This window comes from Chaetodon auriga, chromosome 3 (assembly GCF_051107435.1).
Source record: "Chaetodon auriga isolate fChaAug3 chromosome 3, fChaAug3.hap1, whole genome shotgun sequence".
Lineage (NCBI taxonomy): Eukaryota > Metazoa > Chordata > Actinopteri > Chaetodontiformes > Chaetodontidae > Chaetodon > Chaetodon auriga.
This window is the reverse complement of record NC_135076.1, coordinates 13,447,776-13,453,571: the sequence shown is the minus strand read 5'-3', so window position 1 is coordinate 13,453,571 and position 5,796 is coordinate 13,447,776.

The window sequence follows — 5,796 nt, the reverse complement described above, 5'->3', positions numbered from 1 at the left end:
ATTTTGTTGGTGGTCCTGCCTTCCCCCTGTACGGCTTTGAAACAAAATTAAAAACCAGCATCCGAACAAAGAAAGAAGGAAAAAAGAGACAGACAGTACCAACAGATGCCCGGATCACATCCACGTCTTCATCTACACCTCAGAGAGGGTTTGTGAGTTTGCTGCTGGGGCTCTTAAAGCTGTGCCTGATGCACGCTGATGCAGAATTAACCAGCTTCACTGATAAAAGCCAAGACGTCTGATATTAGTAAGGAAACAGTTTGAATTCAACGTGCAGTGAAAATCAACCTTCACAACGTTCATGCCATCTAATTAAACACGGACAGGTGAAAACCCACTATTAATACATTTTTGATTAAATTTTCTCTGTTTTATACAGTGTTGGAACAATTAGTTGATTAATCCTGAAGTCAATCAACAGGAAATTATTTAACTCACTATTTTGATGATCAGTTAATCTTTTGTGTCATTTTATCCTCCGTCCTGCCATTTAATCAACGCCTTGGTGTTGTGAGACTGTGTCACCTTCAGCTCTGGGAAAATTACTTGTTTGTAACAATGCTTGTATTACATGGCAGTAAATGATTGATAGATTAATAGAGAGAATACTGGATCAGGAGAGTAATCATTAGTTGCGTTTTATGACTGCTTAAACATTTATCTTTTTTTTTTTTTTTTTTAAGCTCAACATGGAGTTTGTTTCTCTCCTCGGCAGCCTTGAAACCAAATCAGATGTGTTTATGACTTCTTCCTGTTTGGCCCCGCCTGGACTCTCCTTGAGGCCCACACGAAAGAAAACATGTTTTGCTGCCAGCGTCTCTGGACTTTGAATCGTACTCAGGGCTCACGGACAGGTATCCTCCTATCTCCATCCTGTCAGTTCCCCTCGCCGCTCGGCGGGGAAATGGCTCGACCTCCCTCTCTGTTTTTCTGCCCCGGTCAGTCAGTGTGTACAAAGGTTTATACGAAGTTACCATGAAATGTTGTGATGCTCTTGGCTCCGGTTCACAGTGAGAACAGCTTAACATGACCCTGAAATCACAGCGAGTAAAAGATGATGGATGAAATAGGTGAAGGGTCAAAGGCACACAAATAAAAGGAGTAAAATGTCACCTGTGAGCAGATTGTACTGTAAATAGAGAGTAACGCACCCTGTTCTTTACACTGACAACACAACACACACAGTGAATAACAGGCTCGGTTAAGTCTAAAGATCATGTTAGTTTCTGCTGTGTTTTCTAAGAAATATCAAAACTAAAACCTCAAATTACTCAGCAATGGTGGCACCATTTCTTTATGAGTTTCATTTTTTGACTGCAGAAACATCTGTTTACAGAAATACAGAGCAGATAAATAAAGGACTTGTTTTGCTCTTAAGGAGAGATCTATGCATCCTGCCACTATTTGTGATTATAGGATGTACAGCATTTTTTTTTGTAATGTTTGATGAACAGCTGTTGCTGAGTCTTGCTGGATGTCAGATGTGTGTAGAGTTTTTGAACTGAAGGATTTAGACACATCACTGAACAACAGAAAGTAGCTGATGGGCAACTAATTCAAATTTCTTTTCAAATTTAAAGCTGCACTAATCAATATTTATATATTAAAGATGGATCAGGTTACTTATCACAAATTATATGTAATGTGAGTCGGGTCACTTGTAGTGATGAAACCAGAGAATCATCACTCTGCTCTTCAGAGCTTTCGTTGCATCCTTTAACTCATTGTTTTTGTTTTATTACCTGCAGCTTTACTGCTTTGATTCACTCAGCAGTCTCTTCCATGCTGACAGCTGTTGACACGGAGTAAATCAGCTGTACAGTATCTGTCCAGCACTAAACAACACACAGTCAAAGGCAACAAAGGCAGTGGCTGAACACAGTCAAGGTGCAGATCAAAACAGGTGGTTATGTGGCCTAAATTAATACTGATGTTGCTCTGTGTCTTCTGACTGTGTAATCAGGCCTCTGTGTGTTACCTGGTGACGTCAGTGTTTACATGTTGTTTCACTGCCCCCAAGTGGCCTAAAAAAAATAAATGCATGCCGCTTTAATGTGCATCCAAATCACAACAATCTTCCATGAAGTGATCCCTCGCCCTAAATGTAGTAAGTTATATTCCACCGCTGCATGCACAAGTGTGGAGTAAGCACAGAGGGGGCTGAATGAATATTTCCTGGCTTTGTCACTCTTAAATAAAAACCATCTTATGGAAATAATGAGTCACCCTGAGAGCTGCAGCGCCAGTCTGTGGTAAGACGAACGGGTGTTCAGCTCCCTGGGTGCATTTGGAGGAGAAATGATGATGTTTACTGCCAACAAAGTTTATGATGTGATAAGAGAACACTTAAATTTGTCAGTGCTGGGTGTAGGTCTGGGTGTAGGTCTGATGGCAGTTCACCAGTGTTTGTGTCTGTGATGCAACCTGGAAGAACAATAACTTAACAACCTCCACGTAAGATGAGGGTTTCTTATCAAACGGGCAATGTGTGAGATTAAGTTACTTTACTGAAAGGAGTGATGAGTAGAAAAGCTAAATGAAATGTGCAATGAAATGCAACTGTAACCCCCTCCAAGCTACACACACAGAAAACACACAGACAGACATTCACATATTTAAACTGGAACAGACTAAAACAATGAAATAGAACAAAGTATATAAAAGTGGCACTAAATGAAGAAATAAAAAGGAAAACTAAATTATATTTACAAGAAAGAATAACTGTTGCGACATATAGAGTATATGTGTGTGTGTGTGTGTGTGTGTGTGTGTGTGTGTGTGTGTCTGTGTGTCTGTGTGTGTGTGTTACAAGGTGTTTCTGTTCTTTGAGTCGCTACCAGAGGTAGAAACAGGTGAAACTACCAAATCAAAGAGACATTTTTGCTTTGCTGTCACAGTAAATTTCTCTTGTGTTTCTACACAAACTGTACTTTCAGTCAGGTTTTAAAAGGCTGAGGCTGCAGTGCAGTTTGGTGACAGCAGTGGGATAAGGTTAGGGAGGATGAGGGTGTGTTCATGTCTCCTGGGTCTCGTCTAAGTCACTGTGAGTGTGACCCTCTGTGACCAGAGGTCAGGCTCATGTGGAGGAAAGAGAAGCCATTAGATGTCACAATGCTTCCAACTAACTGCAACTTCCTCCATCTGTGTGGTCCATCAGAAAACGGTCCTCATGCAAACTGCTGCATGTACATCAAGGCCAAGGAGTGCGTGTGTGTGTCTGTCTGAGAGAGTGTTTCGTGGGAGGCAAATGGCTTGATAGTAAAGCTGAAAGTCACCTTCAGTCACAGGTTTTCATGTACCAATAATGAGAATCCAGTGAATTACATGATTCTGAAATGGGTCATTCTGTGAAGGGAGGTCTTTTAATTTCGGTGCTTTAAATACATTTTGATGCTAATACTTCTATACTTTTACTTAAGTAAAAATCTGAATTCGAGACTTTTCCCTGCAACAAGTACTTGAGTGAATGTACTTAGTTCTGTTCCACCCTCTGACTTTGGGGAAGAGGCACTTCTGTGGGAATCAGTTTTAAGGTCTTTCCCAAACAACGAGCGGCTACATATTTGGTATTGATCAGTATCTGTTTCTCCAGGGTGGGATGGTTTGACTCCAGAGAGGTTCAGACTGTTGAACCCTTTGTTCTTCCTGCCCTGTGGTCCCGCCTCGTGTTTTCACAGTGTCATGTTGATCATTTTAATTCATTTCCAAAGTGTTGTGTTGTGTTGTTTCTTCCAGGTCACAGCGACCTGCCAATCCCTGTGTTTGTTCTGAAGTGTTCAATCTCAAGTTTGAGAAGTGAGAGTGAGCCTTGTTTAACACCTTTAAAACTGAAATGAAACAGCTTCGGCTGGAGCAAGTGGAAACTAAAACTTAATAAAAATGTTGCCCTGATAGTTTACATTGTTTCCAAGAACAACAGATACAAACCAGATGCTTGAAAGTTAGACGTTATGGTTTAGTTATTGTTTATAGACCAGATTTGGGTGGAAGGGGAGACATTTAGTGTAACAAAACTCATGACAAGTCTATAAAGAAAGAGCAAGGGTGGGGAAACAGGAGACCAGCAAAAGTTTATCTGAGGACTTGCACTTAGACAATACATTGACTGTGCAGGCATGTTAGGCCTGAAAATAACAGTTTGTAGTATGAACCACACAACAGTACATTTCATGCCTGTAACATCTTGTTCTGTAGACTTAAAAAAGTTACAGTATGATTTGATAACTGGATTATCTTCACCTGGCTGCCATCAACTGTTAGGTGATGGCTGCTCACACCTGTGAGATCTCTTTATCTTGTGGTTGCATTTTTCTGATTTATGTTTAATATTACATTACTTACTTACTCAAAGGGTCTAGTAATAGTATTCTTTATTGCTTTGTAGATGGTGGTGTTTCATGAAAAATAAAAGAAAATCTTTGTTAACTCCTGTAACACATCCTATTCAACAAACTCAAGTAAGTATCTCCGTTTTTCGTCAAGTAAATCAGACAGTAATATGCTGCAGACTGACAAAAGCCCTCTGACTGCTGTCAACCTGACAGACAACAGCGCCCTCTGCTGCTGGGTGGTAGATAACGCAGTTCCTGATCTTTATTCCGGTGTGTATTTCTATATTCACAAGTATGGCTGTGTCTCCAACTCTGGCTTCTGCAAGCAGATTAACGGGCTAAAAGGTTGTGAATTGTTCTGACATCGCTTCTGGAAAAACGCCGTCATGTGAGCCTGCATCGACGTTTGCGCCTCATCCATGTATGAATTTAATAAGACGTCTCCTCACTTTGGCGCCATTTGACCAAACTGATCAACAAACCACGCCCCCGCATCGTCAACACCCTAGAGCTCAGATCTCGATCTTGATTGGATGATTGCGCTGTCTGTCATTGTTTCCGTCAAGCAATAATCAGCCGCAAACTCAGGAAAACTGCGTCAAAATCCACAGACATGACAGGAACATACATGTTTCTGCCTTCAAAATAAGAGCACATTATCGGTCACTCGAAAGATAGATAAGAATGAAGGAAGTATAAGTCAAGTTTTACTCACGCGAAAGTGACAGTACCACGAGATACTCTATTACAAGTAAAAGCCATGCATTCAAACTTTTACTTGAGCAAAAGTACAAAAATATTGGCATCAACATATACTTAAAATACAAAAAGTAAAAGCACTTGCTATACAGAATAACTCATTTTAGAATAATGTGTGTCATTTGATATGATCACTAATGCATTAATGTTTAATCACTTTAATGTTACAGGTGATAAAGGTGGAGCTGAATTTAACCACTTATATACTGCAGGGTAGCTTGTGAATTTACTTCCCAGGATCGAAAAAGTCTTGCCTTAACCTATAATAATATCATTGTTTGTTATTTATTGATTATATTTTGGATTAGTCAGCCAGTGTAGTATTTGTAAACAATTTATTGTTTATTGTAAACAATAAACAATGTTTGTGTGTATTAATATAGAAATATAATAGAAATACAATACAATGCATGACAATAAAACAGGTAAACATATGAACACAATGTATTTTATAGTATGGGATGTAAAATGTGATACAAAGCAAACCTTTATAATATATAATATCTTACAGCATAGAAAAGAATACAAAATATTGTCATGCTCATACCTGTTAGTTGCCGCCCAACAAACAAACAAAAACAAAACAAAACAATGCAACTAGTTGGTTTGGCGTAGTTGGCGTTTTATTTTGAAATCCAAACACGGAATACGTTTTTTCCATTTTATGTAACTTGACAGCTGTCAGAGAGTTTTTTTTTTCTTTTTC